The sequence below is a fragment of the Pelodiscus sinensis genome, chromosome 3 (genome assembly GCF_052426305.1).
Source record: "Pelodiscus sinensis isolate ZL-2025 chromosome 3, ASM5242630v1, whole genome shotgun sequence".
Taxonomy (NCBI): Eukaryota; Metazoa; Chordata; order Testudines; family Trionychidae; genus Pelodiscus; species Pelodiscus sinensis.
The window spans coordinates 10,194,431-10,211,862 of NC_143054.1; the positions used below are offsets into that span (position 1 = coordinate 10,194,431).

General features: G+C 44.4%; 1 long non-coding RNA gene across 1 annotated transcript; it reads left to right on the top strand.

Moving 5' to 3' along the window:
* Positions 1 to 261: 261 nt before the first annotated feature.
* LOC102456435 (uncharacterized) lies at positions 262 to 6,170 on the top strand. Its single transcript, XR_332967.5, has 4 exons — positions 262 to 415; positions 2,791 to 2,878; positions 4,578 to 4,701; positions 5,951 to 6,170. It is a non-coding gene; the product is annotated as an uncharacterized LOC102456435 (long non-coding RNA).
* The last annotated feature ends 11,262 nt before the right edge of the window (positions 6,171 to 17,432 follow it).

Consider the following 17,432-nt stretch of genomic DNA (forward strand, 5'->3'; position numbering starts at 1 on the left):
TGAGTCAAGTTGGCCAGGCATCACCCTACAGAAGTAAATTGCTGATCAGAGCTAAACCAGCAGGTATTCGTTAAACGTCCCAAGATGTTTTGCACAAATCATGGTGGACCAATGTGTCTTACACAACCTGGGATGGCACAAGATCTTTTGCACAAAGACCATGGAATTTTCCACGGCCAAAGTTGCAAGAAGCGCAACATTCAGTTTGTGGTGACAGTTCACATCTTCCCCAAAAGCAGAGTTCACCTTCTGATTGGCCCACAGCTGCTTTGCCAAGACAAAAACCAAGCCTTCAACCACTGTATAAGACAGGGTGGTTGGGTCAAGGTGTAACTCCCTGGTGCTCAACTACTTGGACGAAAGAGACGGTGAGCAGGACTGTCATCACCTGGCTACTGGAAACGCCTTGTGTCTGGTAACTATTACAGTCACTTCTCTAATAATCACCCTGCCACCTCTTCCTTTTAAGTCCTGTCTAGAGACACAGCTGAGAGATCAAGAAAGAGAAGAATATGACTGTCAGAACCCACTGAGTGAGTGAACTAATTGAATGAACTTTCTAGGTCTCTCGAGAAACCAAGTTTAGTGAGGCTGAAATGGAGAATTCATCTGACAGTTTGAATGGAAAAGTAGAAAAGCTACATGCGTCGTGTTTAACACCCCTCCCTCCCAAAAAAAAAGTTGGTTATTTTAAAGCTGCCTAAGTTAAAACCGTCTGCAGGTTAATTCTAGCTATCCAAATTCTATTTTATCAAGAAATCCTGTCTATCCAGAGGTGTGCTCTCTATGGTCCTGTATTAGTTAACCACCCATTGATGAGCTACACTCAAGATTAGGGGAAATACAGTTTGGGAGGATTTACAGAGTTAAGAGTGATGACAGCGAGAAAGGGGGTAGAAAAGAAAGAAAGAAAGAAAGAAAGAAAGAAAGAAAGAAAGAAAGAAAGAAAGAAAGAAAGAAAGAAAGAAAGAAAGAAAGAAAGAAAGAAAGAAAGAAAGAAAGAAAGAAAGAAAGAAAGAAAGAAAGAAAGAAAGAAAGAAAGAAAGAAAGAAAGAAAGAGTTAAGGTGAAGAATGAAAGGAGACGGGTTAAGGGAGAGACAGGACTAGGGAAGGCAGATCAGGAGTTCAGGGAAAGAGAGCAGGGCAGGAGGGAAGGGAATGTAGAATGCAGAGAGGAGATGGAGAAAAGGGAGAGGAAAGAAGAAGAAAGGCAATAAGTGGGGCTGTAGCTGCATGAAACAGGGGCCTCCGTGGTGCTGTTTCAACACAGCCAACAGCGACAGGCTCAGAAAACACCAAAACAAACAGTGAGGGATGGGGACAGATCCCGACTCCTGCGCTGTCATAATGCTGATGCTCTAATCACCTTCCTTCTCCTTTCTGTGAATTCTTATTTGCTTTAAGGGCTGTGTTAGAACATATATAGATGTACATGTGCCACAACTCTGCTCTCTGCACTTGGGCAAAAAGAGGGAGAAGTTCTTAAATGTCCATAAAGGGAAACATTTTTTCCACTATTTGAATATTTAGTTACCTTTGAATGTTTCATGAGAGTGACCAAAATTGGAGGACAGAGCAGAAATTCTGGGGAAATTAGAATAGGTTGTTAACGAGAGGTTGTCAGCCCAGGGAAGAGACCTGACACACTTTCCCCAGGGCAATGTTGAGCCTTCTTGTAATTAAGTAATAATACAAGTGTCTCAGCGTCACTCACTCAAATTCGGCGCAGCTGCCCTTCCCCCTCACAACAGAGGGAAACCTAAGCCAACTTTCAGTGGCATTGTGCATAGCCAGGAGAAATCTGAGTGAACCGGATTGAGCTCCGAAGTGCCTATTCACAAGTCAAATTCCGCCCTCCTTTGCAACCCCATGAGTGGGTGAGATTGTGACCTGGTGCTCGGGTTCACAATACCCACGAGCAGTCTTTGGTGCTAAAGTTAAAAATAGAGGCCTGAGACCTGTGTGGCTACGGAGATAATATTGTGCTTTAAAAGACCCCCAATCCCACAAGCACATCATCACAGCTAGGTGGCAGTATCCTCACTATTGTAAAGGGGCAGGTGCAGGTAAAATCATTGCTAATGCTGGGCAAGATTAAAAAGAGGCTGAAAACTGCTGATTTAAATCAGCATCTGCATGATGTGTCTGGCTCTTTGGTTGCCTTGGTACAGGCACTCCCATAATTCCATTGGTGAACAGACTGATCAGAAGGGAACAAAAATCTGCATTTAAATGTTCCCAGTTCTATGTTGGTAGCGAAGTCAACTTCCTAATGTAGTACAGAACTGGCACAATGTTTTCCGCAGTAATAAGGGTGTGATAAGGCCTTAAATTGATGTGATTTATGATTTCTTGGTCAATCACATGATTTGTTCATTCTTAGATATTGCATAAACATGTACATCCAGCCACTTGTATTTTGCTTTCTGTAATTTCTTATTTTCTATTATAATTTGGATAATAAAATATAAAATATCCAGTACTTCTCTAGTGTATACTTTGGTTAAGCAGAGCGAGATTCCAGGGAGAAACACAACAGAAGTGATTGGTTAATTTAAATTATTTCTGGAATGTCATTCCTTCAAAACAGCTCGTTTCACACAATTGTATTTCTCTGAAGTCCTTCTAGGATGTCTGTTGTGCTGTATGGCTAACAAACACTGTTCTTGAGAGACTGCAGAACACATATTAAAATGTAAATTGATTTAACGATATATTTACACAGCTCAGCATGTCGCAATCCCCGGTGTCTTCTGTCTCTTTTTTATCTTGGTGTCTCTTCTCTCTAGCGGCACTGAATCCCCAGCCAAGCTTAAGTCATGAAGATCCTCCATCTGCTCTTTGCTGTTGTCTTCTTGGTGCTCCTGGATGCCCCAGGTAAGATATACATGAAAACAAACGATGACACAAAGGGACAACTAGGAGCCTGGATTGGGACTGTCTAACATTTTCCATTAGAAAAATTATTCTAATTTTTCTTATGCGCTCTAGCAGCTGCTTCCAAGAAAAAAAACATTGAGATTTGTCTGAATTATGATCAGTCAAAACAAAATCCATATCCCCTCAGGCTGTGTCTAGACTGGCCAGTTTTTCCAGAAAATCAGCCACTTTTCCGGAAAAATTTGTCAGCTGTCTACACTGGCCGCTTGAATTTCCGCAAAAGCACTGACTTCCTACTGTTAGAAATCAGTGCTTCTTGCGGAAATACTATGCTGCTCCCATTCAGGCAAAAGTTCAGGCAAAATGGGGTTCCACCTGTGGCCTCTCACCCCTTCTGGCTACTCCCCCATGCCCTCATGTGCCACTCACACTGGGGCACCAAAGCCCTGCTCTTACCTGCTCCTCCCTCTCCCTCCCAGCACTTCCAGAGCACTCCAATTACCTGATTTATGCTCCATTCCTGCTCGTCTCTCCCTGCCAGATCTGGAACGCCACAAACAGCTGATGCACAGTGTTCCAACTCTGGAAGGGAGTGGGAGGGGCATAGACGGAGTGCAAATTAGGCAATTCATAGCTACTCTGAAAGTGCTTGGAGAGAGAGGAGGAGCAGATAAGTGCAGGGCTCTAGTGCCCCAGTGAGCAAGGTGGGATGGGGATAGGCAGTGGGTCTGCAGCCCACAGATTGCTCACCATTGCCTTAAACTTTAAAGGCAAGAAGCAGCAAAGGATACCCATTCTGTTTGAGACAGTTCTAAGATGTGCAGCTGGAGAGTCAGTGCCCTATTAATTAAATCGCTTCACTCCCTTTTTTGAGGCTGCCCTTGAACGTGCATAGAACTACAACCATTTAATAGTACTAAAACGGTGACAGTTTTACTCTGGGAGGTAACTGGACTGACTTGGCCAGGTATTAGTGAATGGGAGATGCCTGTCATCTCTCCTACAGTTTTCCCTTTCTAAGGCTGGCAGACCCCAGTCATCTGCAGAAAGAGCCAAACCTAGAACCTTCTACTGCATGACCCTCTACTGCATGAGCTGGCTAGCTAGTAGCTAAGCCAGCTGGCTAGTAGCCAAGGCTGCAGAGCAAACTCATTATTGTCTCTGTGAGAGGTCTTGGTGCAACTAGGTGGGACAGTGCATCGCACCCAGAGAAGTGTGGGTTACACCTCAAGGATGCCATTTATAGGGAGCTAGGAGTGGCTAACCAGATGTCAGAATATATTAGTGTTAGAGCTGAGTGGGTCCAATATTTCTTTAATGTTCTTTCTTTTATATAGGAATTAGATACAGTGCTCCTCTCAGCAAACTGCTAAGTTTTCTGCCCAAAAGTGTAGGGTTTTCCAGTGCCTTAGTAGCCCCTGGATACAGATGATGGTGGGGGGGGGCGGAGGAGGGAAGCACGGATGGGATTGGTTCCCCCCACCCATTTGGTGCTTTGCTTGTACAAAGCATGGTCAGTAAAACTGCTGAAGCCTCCGTCCTCAGTTTGTTCCCCTCATTCTCTCACTCTCTTCCCCTCACTGCCCCTCTCCCCATCATAGCATGCAGAGGTCATCCCCACCCCCCACCAACATCTGAAATGACACCCATGTTAAACGTCCTCTGGAGAATAATTAACACTCTTCTTCTTTGTCAGGATTCTCCGAGGCTAGGATAAGCCCATGGAAATGTAGACGCCGTGGGGGAAAATGTTACCTTAGATGTCCCACTAATTCCATATACATTGCAAAATGCTTAGTGGGTGCCAAATGCTGCCAAAGGTAAGCTCACATTCCAAACGGGAGGCTGTGCAGCATGAACAGCTGATGAACCTGTCCATCCTTAAAGCAGCTTAGCTCTTAGCCCTTTATTTTCTCTCCAGAGGAGGTCATCATAGAAACCTTGCCAATATCCATGTTAACTTTGTCCAGCATGAATGCAAATAATTTAATCATGAAGCGTCCTTTTGTAAAGTTAACGCGGCCGCATTCCACATCTGCCTCCCTTTCTGTTCCTGTTCCGCCTCTTTCTGACTGAATGCAGGACACTCAGCTGGTCACATTCATGATGCAGCAGGAACAGGTCCTAGAGAAACAGTTGGGAGGGTGAGAGACTTTCCCACCCACTAAAACACCAGAGGAGCTCACTGGGAGGGCAAGAATGTGAAAATGGGGGGCCCTTGGGCCGGCAGAGCGGGAACCAAGGATTGAGGCTGGAGTGGCCATGCTACCAACTACAGGGATGATCTCCTGGCTCAGAACATGCCTGAAGTTCCCTGAATATACCCAGAGATCCCTTCTCTCACCAGACAGGGCTGTTAGCATAGAACTGGTACCCCAACAGAGTCAGGCTTCAGGTAGAATTAGAATTTCCCGGCAATCTTTAAGAGTTAGTTATGTGTCATCTAAATCAGGGGTGGAGAACCTAAAGCCGGCCTGGCTTGCTTGGATCTTGCCCCTGAGGCTCAGGGCCCCCTCCGCCCCAACATTGGGTATCCGTGGGGCTGAAGTACACAAAATCTATTAGCCTGGGACCCCCTAGGCTCTGGGGTGAGAGGGGAATGTGGGGAGGATCTTTCTCCTTCTCAGTCAGGGGCCATGTCAGTGTTAGTTTGGGTTTTGTTTTGTTTTTTGTTTGGGGGATTTTTTGCTTCTCACTTGTGTGTGGCCCCCGACTGACTTTTTGGTAGGTCAGTAGACCCCAACTCAAAAAGGCTAAATTACAGTACCTAACTGTCAATTTAGCTTCAGTTGTAGACATAGTGCACTTAATAAAACACCCTACTACGTGAGTGAGTCATGCTTTTCTAAACTTTAGTCTTTGTTGTAGACAGCCAGTTCAGCATTTTAGATACTATGTCCGTTATAATTCTGTAACAAAATGTGGCCACTTTCTTGTGCTGGGATTAACCAAGAACTTCATTTAGTGACTGGGCCGTTTTTCCCCATGCCATATGATTTCAAATCAAACAACGTATAATCCTTTTCTATGGGAAAACATCAAATATCTGACTCTCTTTCCTTTGTACAGGCAAGAGTTTGACTGATTGCCTGGGGGGATCTCCAGGAATCTGGGAGACAGCCACTTGCTTCTAAAATCATCAGATCCTGCCTCAATGGAACCTTGAAGTCTCATTCATTTGGGCTGAAAAGAACCTTGTGAGGTAGAGAAACTCCAGAAGGGAGCCCTTGTATTACACATATAAAATTTGTTACTTTCCTTTTAATAAAAGCAAGCTGGTGTAAGATCATCATGTGTGCATGTGTGTTGATGGGAAGCAAGGGGGCTATTTCTAGCATTCTTCTTTTAGAATCCAATTAGTTTTTTCAAATTAAATTCAAAATAACACGTTAATACCACGCATGGCTATATGTAAACCACAATTCACACATCTCTGCAGGCTTCCAAGAGCTCCTATGAATAGGTCCTTATTGTGTACAGTTGTTACAAATCCTAACAGTTTGTGGTTTCAGAGGAGCTTGGTTCAGTCCCAGCTGAACTGTACAGTGTGTTGCCTTTACCACAGTTCTCTATTTCAACTAGACTATTCCAGTGTTTCTCAACCAGTGGTAAAAGTACCCTTAGGGGTACTTGAGAGAAGTCTGGGGGGTACTTCAACACAACTGAAAATTGGAGAGAACTGAATTTTTGTTTTAAGTTTTACAGTGTTTTATTATTTTTGTACTTTTTATTCCCAAAAATGTCATCGCCCACCCGGCTATGATTACGTTGTTTAAACAAATGTGTTGCAATAGTAGAAAAAGTAATTGTGTGTCTGAAAACTCTTGGTACTTGGGGTACTTATAATTTTTTTAAAGGGGTAATTTATAAAAAAAAAGTTGAGAAACACTGGACTATCCCTCTGCTCTGAAACACCACTGTACATGTCATGGCTCAATTCCCCGAACCCGACACTCCGGCTGTGTCTACACTGGCCACTTATTCCGGAAAATCAGCCGCTTTTCCGGAATAACTTGCCAGCTATCTACACTGGCCCCTTGAATTTCCGGAAAAGCACTGATGATCTAATGTAAAATCATCAGTGCTTTTCCGGAAAAACTATGCTGCTCCCGTTCGGGCAAAAGTCCTTTTCCAGAAAACTGTTTCGGAAAAGGGCCAGTGTAAACAGCCCAGATTTCTTTTCTGCATAAAAGCCCCGATCGCGAAAATGACGATCGGGGCTTTTTTGCAGAAAAGCGCGTCTACATTGGCAAGGACGCTTTTCCGCAAAAAGAGCTTTTCTGGAAAAGCATCCTGCCAATCTAGACGCGCTTTTTCCGAAAATGCTTATAACGGAAAACTTTTCCGTTATAAGCATTTTCGGAAAATCATGCCAGTGTAGACGTAGCCTCCGAGTGCAGAGATGGGGAGCCGGCTAGTAGAATGAGCTCTGTAAAACCTGTCTCTAACACTCCCAGAGACAAACTTGTTCGATCTCAGTCCCTCTGAGCTCCACAAAAACCCCAAAGACTGATTTCTTGCTGCCACCATCCAAGTGAATAAAAGAAAATATAAAATAACCCCTCTTTAGGGAAGACATCACTTGGGAATCTCCTCCCTAAGGCAAAGTTCTTCAGCCTGCCCCAACCTCTGTTTTGCTTGGAGTTGGGAAGACAAACTGAGGGAATCAGCAGAGAACAATAGACTCTGCCTGGGTAAGTAAGCACATAAACTTAAGGACACAACAATCACAGGATCGTAAAACACTAGAACTGGAAGGGACCTCGAGAGGTCATCAAGTCCAGTCCCCTGCCTCCATAGCAGGACCAAGCACCATCTAGATCATCCCTGACAGACATTTATCTAACCTACTCTTAAATATCTCCACAGAAGGAGATTCCACAACGTCCCTGGGCAATTTATTCCAGTGTTTAACCAATCTGACAGTTAGGAAGTTTTTCCTAATGTCCAACTTAAACCTCCCTTGCTACAGTTTATACCCATTGCTTCTTGTCCTATCCTCAGAGGCCAAGGAGCACAATTTTTCTCCCTCCTCCTTGTGACACCCTTTTAAATACCTGAAAAAAATCAACCAATGCCGGTTTTATTATCAAAACAAAACTACTGTTGCAACCATAGTAAATGACTAGATGTAAGATAGCCATGAAGTGACATTGACTCAGGGAAAATCCCTGAGCTGTAATCCTTAGTTACAACAAAGAAAAACAATTAACCAGCTCAGACATGATTTCCAACACCCCAAAGAAGGTAAACAATAAAACCTGATGGACTATCTAAACTTTTCCCTACTTACACATTTCAATAAGTCCATTCGTGGGAAAGCCCATCCCCTCCATATCTGGAAAAAACAGCTCTGATATCAAACAAAGAAGAGAGAAAGAACACACACCCCCTCTCAATTTGAAATTCCTATCTGCCTTTCATTGGCTGAATGCCTGAGCCCTCTGCTTAGGTGCATTTCCAGTTGCTTAAGCCTTTCTTCACTCTTCAGGTAAGTCTGACTCTCCTTAGCAGCTCCTATTTATGACAGTCCACAATGAGGAGAACAGAGGTAATCAATCTAAGTTGCTTTGAGCCTAGATTCTGCTCACTTTTACACTGAGTGCTGGTCTACACTAAAGGGGAAGGTCATATCAAGATACGCAACTCCAGCTACATTAATTACATAGCTGGAGTTGACATAACTTGTTTTGAGTTTTCCCATCCTCCCCACAGTGGAAGGCCAATGGGAGCAAATGTTCCTATCGGCTTCCCTTAGCAGGAGTATGGGCTGCCGATGAGGGTGCCCTCTGAGTTCTATTTAGTGAATCTTAACTAGACTCACTAAATCGCTCATGGTAACCTCGATCTTCCATTTAGCAAAGACATGGCCTTGGTGTCATAAGTCACGGGTAACTCCACTGAAGTCATCATAACTTCATCTCTCGGCCTCCCTCCCTGCTATGCCAGGGGCACACAGTGCCCAGAGGGAACCGCCAGCCATTTGAACAGCTGGTGGTTCTCTCTGGTGCCATGCACCCCTGGCAGGGGAAGGAGACTTTGTGCAAACCACCACCCCCAGACTCCAATTGGCTTGGGGTAGGGGAGTGCACAAAGTCTCTTGTCCCCTCAACCCATCCTGCCAGGGGCATGCAATGCCTAGAGGGAACCTCTAGGTGCCACACACCCCTAGTGGTGGGAGGACACTTCGTGTACTCCCCCACCCTCAGGTCCTGATTGGTGGGTTGGATCTATACCACAGGCCATATCTTGCCCGTCCCTGGTGTACCTCTGTGGGTCACATAGGGTAGCAGTGCATCTTCGGTCATAACAAATTCAGGACAAACTACTGAAGAATAGGGCAGATACATCCCCAAACTGGTGGTTTATCCCCCCAAAAGATATATCAAACCAGCAACAAAAGTAAACTTGTTTCTCCTCACTGGCTAACAGGAAGCTAGAGAAGCAGTTTCCTTTGGCATTCAAGTACTTGTATCACCACACAAAACATGGAATTCAATGATGAATGGCTTCTGAAAACCAATTTCATCAACCAAAGAGTTCTTTTGATTCCAAAGGGCCAGCCATACATTCAGGCTAATAGATTACTGAGACTTTAATCAATAATCACACTGTTGCCAGTCTTCTAGGGTATGTCTGGACTGCATCCCTCTGTCGGCAGAGGGATGCAGATTAGGCAGGTCGACACTGCAAATGAAACAGGGATTTAACTATCCTGTGCTTAATTTGCATAAAAGCCTTTTTAGACGGATCCCTCATGCCTCCTGAAAAATCTAAAGAGGAAGGAAGGAAGGAAGGTTAAATTGGTTAAAAGAATCAAATACATATAATAGTTATGTGGTGCATAGAAACTGGGTGATATCACTTTAAACAGCTGGGAGCTTTCAAGTGGACTTCCTGGTCCCCTGCTGCTGTAGTCCCCAGAATTCTGCTGGATCAGATGTATTCACAGGTAATCAGGCCTAGCATTTTTGTACCTAGTAATACACTGGAGAGACTGGTTTTCCTCAGCAGGGTTTTAAAGCTTGTTGCTTTAAAGAAATGGTCTGCATCTCACAGCACCAGCCACTTCAAATATTTTAAGTTTGGAAACCTTGTAAGTAATTGACAATGGGTTAAATAAAAGACAGTGTCTAGTAGCGTCAGTTTCAGAAATTGCTTCCTGCACCAGTGTTCTTTCTAAGGTGCGCGCCTGCGGAGCCACGCACGAAAAATTCTAAGCCAGCCCACCTCCTTCCCAGAGCCACACAGCAGTGCTCACCTTCCTGGAAGGTGAGTGGTGTGGCTGCTCTGGCAGGCGGGGCCATGTGATGGGCGGGCAGAGGGCTGCCAGGGTTGGTGCCGTAGGTGGCTGAGCGGCTGCCGCGAGGACTGGGGCCACAGCCACATGGTGGGTAGGGGGCTGGTAGGGATTGGGGCTGCGGCCACAAGGCAGGCAGCTGCTGCCAGGGGTTGGAGCCGCATGGCAGGTGGGGGCTGCCGCCAGGGTTTGGGACCACGGCGATGTGGCAGGTGGGCGGCTGCTGCTGGGGGTTGGGGCCACAGCTGCAAGGCAGGAAGGCAGCTGCTCCAGGGGCCAAGGCTGCCTGGCTCAGACACTGGGGGAAGGAAGCTGGGTAGCCTCCTCAGAGGGGCACTGGTAAAGCATGCCCAACTGCACAACATTGATTATACACTTGATTGGCCAAATGCACAGACAACATTTCTCATGACTGACTTGTTGGTTCTGTTAGTCAGACACACAGGTGTGCATGGCATTTTACAGATACATGCATCACGAAGAGCGGCTTTTGGAATGCCACATATGTGTAGGCTCTGCAAACATAGAATCATAGAATCATAGAATAATAGGACTGGAAGGGACCTCGAGAGGTCATCGAGTCCAGGCCCCCGCCCTCAAGGCAGGACCAAGCTCCGTCTACACCATCCCTGACAGATGTCTATCCAACCTGTTCTTAAATATCTCCAGAGAGGGAGATTCCACCACCTCCCTTGGCAATTTATTCCAATATTTGACCACCCTGACAGTTAGGAATTTTTTCCTAATGTCCAATCTAAACCTCCCTTGCTGCACTTTAAGCCCATTACTCCTTGTCCTGTCCTCAGAAACCAAGAGGAACAAATTTTCTCCTTCCTCCTTGTGACACCCTTTTAGATATTTGAAAACCGCTATCATGTCCCCCCTTAATCTTCTTTTTTCCAAACTATGGCTGGGTTAGGAGGCCAACGGCCCAATCTGTCAGTATATGTTAGCGAGCATTGTGTGTAGTCGCATGAACAGCCCCAGTACCTTAAAAACTATTCGCTGCAATACACAAAGCACCTGTTGTTTAGAAGTCACAATATTTAAGCATAATGGAGGTAGCAGCCTGCCTGTGTAACCGGAGTGGCTAGACATCACTGCCTTTCTCCAGCGTCTAAAGAAACCCCCACTTCCACTGCAGTACTGGAGACCCAGAGTTTAGTCTGTGAGGGTATGTCTACACTACCCCGCTAGTTCGAACTAGCGGGGTAATGTATGCATACCGAACTTGCTAATGAAGCCCGGGATTTGAATTTCCCGGGCTTCATTAGCATAAAGCCGGCGCCGCCATTTTTAAAAGCCGGCTAGTGCGAACCCCGTGCCGCGCGGCTACACGCGGCACGGGGTTCGCACTAGCCGGCTTTTAAAAATGGCGGTGCCGGCTTTATGCTAATGAAGCCCGGGAAATTCAAATCCCGGGCTTCATTAGCAAGTTCGGTATGCATACATTACCCCGCTAGTTCGAACTAGCGGGGTAGTGTAGACATACCCTAAGGTATTTCAGCAAAGATTGCACAGTGTCAGCCTCCCTACATTCAAGTTCCAAAAGAATAAATTTAATTAAATAACTTTATACAATTTTATGAAGAAACAAATAATCTAATTCTTACAACAGAACACAGCTATTTTATACCCCACAAATAATAGCTAGAATTACAATAAACATAAGTAAAGAGAAAAGTAAAAGTGAAATGTGAACAGTTCAGTCCACACAAACACAGTAAGAAAAGACGGAATGGTCCCAACAGCTTAGATTTGGTTCACCAACGTCTCAGTGTGTGCCTCTGATCATCAAAACTGCACCATACGCTGAGTCTGATGTCTCTCTCCACTTGCTTGTAGGGAATCCTCAGTTGGAGTCCAGGCAGACTCTTCCTCTGCTAGGGTCACTGCTAGGCAGACAGCTCACTGATTACTAGTCAGTTAGCTCACAAGTGAACAGACTTAAAGAAACCCTAGTACAAGAAAATACAAAAAACCTGAGACCCACACGATAGAAATGACTCTTTTCCCCATTGCTACATTTACAGAGGAGCTGGAAAAAACACATGGATTGAGAAAATGAACTAGAACAGTCTGACTAAAATCAAAACAGCATTTAAAGCAAACAATTCACACAGAAGTTATTTCCCCTCCCAGGTTCTCCTAGCTCGAAGTAGCATTGCCCTGATCACTGGTAGAGGGTTAACAACATCACTACCTGCTGCACAGTTCTCTGCTCCTGGCTTAGCTACTTCCAGCTCACACAGGCTTTAGAAAAGCAGCTATCCTGCCTGCTTCCTCCTGAAGTCTGACCCCAAACTATTGGGCCCACCTCCAAAAGCTTCTGGGTGGAGTGCTAAATCTGTTCAGCAACAGTAACGCTCAACTCACTCCTACCTCCCGCACAGGGGTCTCCTAAAGGGATAGCTCCCTATTAAGTGCATGGGTTACATTTGCATACCTAGATATGTAATTTAAATGATCACATTCTGCCACACCAACTATGTAAACTTTATGACCTCCCTGATAGTCTCTTACCAACATTCTGCTACACATAAAGAGATTCTCCAAAGTCAGGCAATATGGGTTGATGTTTGCAAAATATTGACGAACACTGTTTATTATTTGCCCATGATCTGGGTATCCTTAGAGCCTCACAATACAGATAAAACAATGAATAACAGGCTCAATTCTCTCTTGTCCTAGAAGCACTTGGCACTTTGGTGGCACAAACTTATCCTAAAGGCAGTGATCTCCCTTCCCTACTTGGGTCTTATTCCCAGGGTAGGTAGGGGACTGTCTATCTTGCTTAGAGCCAATGAAATGGCTCTGTGGTGTGTGTGCCCTCCCCTCCAGGCTCCTGGAATAGGGGAGCATTTTGGAGGAAAACTAAAGCAATGAGCAGTGTTGTAGTTGGCTTCTTCCTGGCCTCCCATGACTTCTATGGGACTGTGGACAGGACAGATTTAGAGCAGCCTTGAGGCTAATCTAGCATAATGAAAACTTTGCAGTGTTACTTTTCTTTTTATTTGACTTCGTATTAAGTAAACATTTCAAGCTATGCACCTTGTTAATTATCCCTTGTTTTAGTACTCTTTCTTCCATAACATTTAGAGAGAGAGAGAGAGAGAGAGAGAGAGAGAGTGGAAGGAAACAAGCCTTCACTCTGCCTTTTTAAGCAACAAGTAGCCAGAGGCAGTTTTATTATGAGCTGCAGCAAGGGAAAAACTGATTTGGGCAAGGGGGGGAGGGCAGCCCCCCCGGAAGGACAGCCCCCCCCCCCCCACCCCCTTCCCTGGCATATCTTTGAATGCAAGCAATTGTAGCCCAAGGTCCAGTGTGTTTCAGCAGCAGCCCTGGGAACTACAAGTTGTGGACTACAAACTGCAGCATGTTGGGAGAACTTCCTGGTTCCTGCCAGGATGCGCCCTCTGCCCCCAGCAGGGTGTCAGCAAGGACTGTGCTAGAAGCAGCACACAGGCTGCATGCTGAGAGAAGGGGCTGCTGAACTGTTTTCCTCTTCTATGTTTTTTACAGAATAAAGCCTGTTCCTGGTGATTTGTCGGAGTGGGTCTGGTCTGAGGTGCACTCACACATACACAACGCAGAGCACACCAAGCAGCCTCAGGCCTAGCCCTCCCCCCACAGTGGTGTAAGAAGTCACAAGCTTCCCCTATGCTGAATAACCTCCCACTGGGCTAGCCAACAGGAGGGGTTACGCAATTATGAAGCAGTTTATATACTGTCCATTACATATAATAGCAATAAACAATTAGTCTCCTTCCCATTACAAACACCAATGGCTAACAGTTATTTTAGTTCCACCCAGATGCTCCTTATCTCAAAGTCCCTGCAAGAGTCAGTATTCTATCCTTATCTCCTAAAACCAGACAAGAAGCGAGATCTTTTACAGATCTCCCGTTGTTAGGGTTAGAGTTAGCTTGACTCTTGCTTCACTGCTGACAAACCTGAAATGGCTACATACCAATTCCCTGTGCTTCCACAATATATATATATATATATGGAGATTGCCTATCTCCTTGAACTGGAAGGGACCTTGAAAGGTCATCTAGTTCAGTCCCCTGCCTTAACAGCAGGACCAAATACCATCCCTGACAAATTTTTGCCCCAAAATCCCTAAATGGCCTCTGCAAGGATTGAACTCACAACCCTGGGTTTAGCAGGCCAATGTGCAAACCACTGAGCTATGTTTTTAAAAATATATATTTGTTAATAACTTGGGTGCCAAAGTGACACACATCTGAACAAGTGTACATGATGACCTCACTATTGGTTCACCTGTCAAAACTTACTCTGCTTATGGATGGAAAATCTTCAGGGGAACACTGTACTGCATCACCAATAATGCCTACCTAATTATAAAAAATGTAACAAAAGCTTTGGTTTATATCAAATAAAGTGATAAATTTGAAGCCAATATGAAATGAAAATTCGAAAGGTGAACTCTGCTAAAATGTAATATAGGGGCCTAGACAACAACATAGCCTGATCAATGTTCTGACGGGTGCAGAGGCAGCTTATATTGTTATTCTGGACTGTGAGCATTTTTAAATTCATGATGTAATCCTGCTATTTTACAAACGAAAAGAAGAGCGTATCCAGCTACTAGTACAGTGCCATGTAGAGTGGTTTGTCTAACTATAGATTTAATTGTTATAAACATTATAAGTAATGAAAACATTATAAATAATGAATGAGTCAAATGACTTTATGTTCGGGTGTGATGAGCTATGAAACATACAGAATCATCAAAGGATGTTTGTATGAAAATTGATGCCAAATGATTAAAGGTTTAGAGAACATGACCTATGAAGCCAGGCTTCATGAACTGGGCTTGTTTAGTTTGGAAAAAAGAAGATTAAGGGGGGACATGATAGCGGTTTTCAAATATCTAAAAGGGTGTCACAAGGAGGAAGGCGAAAATTTGTTCCTCTTGGTTTCTGAGGACAGGACAAGGAGTAATGGGCTTAAAGTGCAGCAGGGGAGGTTTAGATTGGACATTAGGAAAAAATTCCTAACTGTCAGGGTGGTCAAATATTGGAATAAATTGCCAAGGGAGGTGGTGGAATCTCCCTCTCTGGAGATATTTAAGAACAGGTTAGATAGACATCTGTCAGGGATGGTGTAGACGGAGCTTGGTCCTGCCTTGAGGGCGGGGGGCTGGACTCGATGACCTCTCGAGGTCCCTTCCAGTCCTATTATTCTATGATTCTATGATTCTATGATGTGAAAAAACTGTAAATAAAGAATCTCTCCTGCCTGCAAAATAGACATTTCTGCAGGCAGCTCAAACGGCTGATGCAGAAATTACCACATGAGGAAGGACACAGAGTTAAGTCAAGCTGGTGAAGGACCACACTCCTCAGGGAGGCCACCAGAAAGGGGCCTTAAGAAGTAAGTTGCTGATCAGAGCTAAACCAGCCTGTGTTCGTTAGATGTCCCAAGACATTTTACACAAACCCCTGCGGACTAACGTGTCTTACACAATCTGAGAGGACACAAGATGTTTTGCACAAAGACCATGGAGTTTTGCACAATGTTGCAAGAATACCAATACCCAAATCGTGGCTGGACATTCAAATCATTTTCAGAAGCAGGGATCTTTTTCTCACTGGCCCGCAGTAGCTTTGCATAGAAAAATGCAAGCCTTAGGAATCTGCAAAAAAAAAAAATCAAGCTATTCTGTTCAAAGTGTCACTCCATGGATGAGAGAGACAGAAGGTGTAACCCACCTGAGTACTGACAGCACTGTCTGTCTGGTAAGCACTAAAGTCTCTTCCCTGAAAATCACTCCATCAGCTTTCTTTAATGTCCTATCGGAGAGAGGTCTGTGAAATCCAGAAGGAGAACAAGAACACATTTGTAATCTAAAGAAACTACCCAGGGCTATTGTGAGACTGAACCAGAGTACACACCTTCATGTCATTGTTACCTACCAACTGTGTATTCTTGGGGGACCAGGGCATAGTACTCATAGAAGATCCCTCTCCCCAGCCTCTGCTTGGGCTTTTTGCCAATGTAAAAAGCAATGAAAGGGCAGGGAAAGACACACCTAAACCCCACTGGACAAAGGTGACAGGATTGAGGAAAGACCCCTAGCCTCATTTGCATGGAAGATGAGACAGAAAGACATCTCCATTAGCATACAGAACAGAGAACAGAGATTCCAAAGCAGGAATCGCACTGAACTTTGGGACACAGAGAGCAGGAAAGCATTGGGAAGTCTCTGTTCCTGATGCTAATGAACCCACTCTTGTCCGCACTCAGAACAATAATAATCAGACTAATTTTAGTAATTAAACCCTCAATTGGTAGACAAAATATTCAAGCTCTCTACTTGCATTATGAGCCATCTCCAAGCAACACCAACCATAACCAGGAATGATCAGTTTCCATTGTGTAGGCCAGGGGTTCCCAACCTGGGGTATGCATACCCCCAGGGGGTACGAGAAGCTTGTCAAGGAGGGACGGGGAATATTTGGTAAATAACTAGATTATCCTAATTGAAATATTCCAAAAGTAGTAGCGTTAGTGAAAAAAGTTGTGGATTCTAGAGTCTATAATTTACTTCCTTTCATATTGAATAGGGGGTATGGGAAGGTTTACTAAAAGCCAAGGGGGTACAGGGACCGAAAAAGGTTGGGAATCCCTGGTGTAGCCTAAACAAAACAACTTTAGAATACTCCTTGAACCATCTGTGTACTCCCTTGCACCTGTGCGTCAATAATCTCTTCTGGAACTATTATTGTTCCCCTACAAAAACCCCAACACACGCTCAAGTAAAGTGTTCTGATGCCTGCATCTAAATTCTGCATCAGTTCTGCCGGGATTTCATCTTCTCCTGACTGATCGTGCTGGGGATCTGTCTGCTCTGCCTGTCTCCACCACTCTGCCTGTCACCACCTGGTGTTCAAGCTTTACAGAGTAGCAAGACTATGATAAGACCTAGAATGAATTGACGTGATTGATTAGTTCTTGGTTAATTGTAACATCACATGATGAGTTCATTCTTATAAATTCCATAAACATGAGCATCTAATCGCTTCTGTTTGGCTTTCTGTCATTTCTTCATTCTTGCCATTTCTGTTTTGTCAAATAAAATGCATACATGTGTAATAATTCTCCAATGTGTATTTTGGATCAGAACAAAAGAGATTTCCATGATAAACCAAAAATAAATAACTGCTTAATTAAAATTATTTATGAAACATCGGTTTGAAAAAATATCTTGCATTACACAATTGT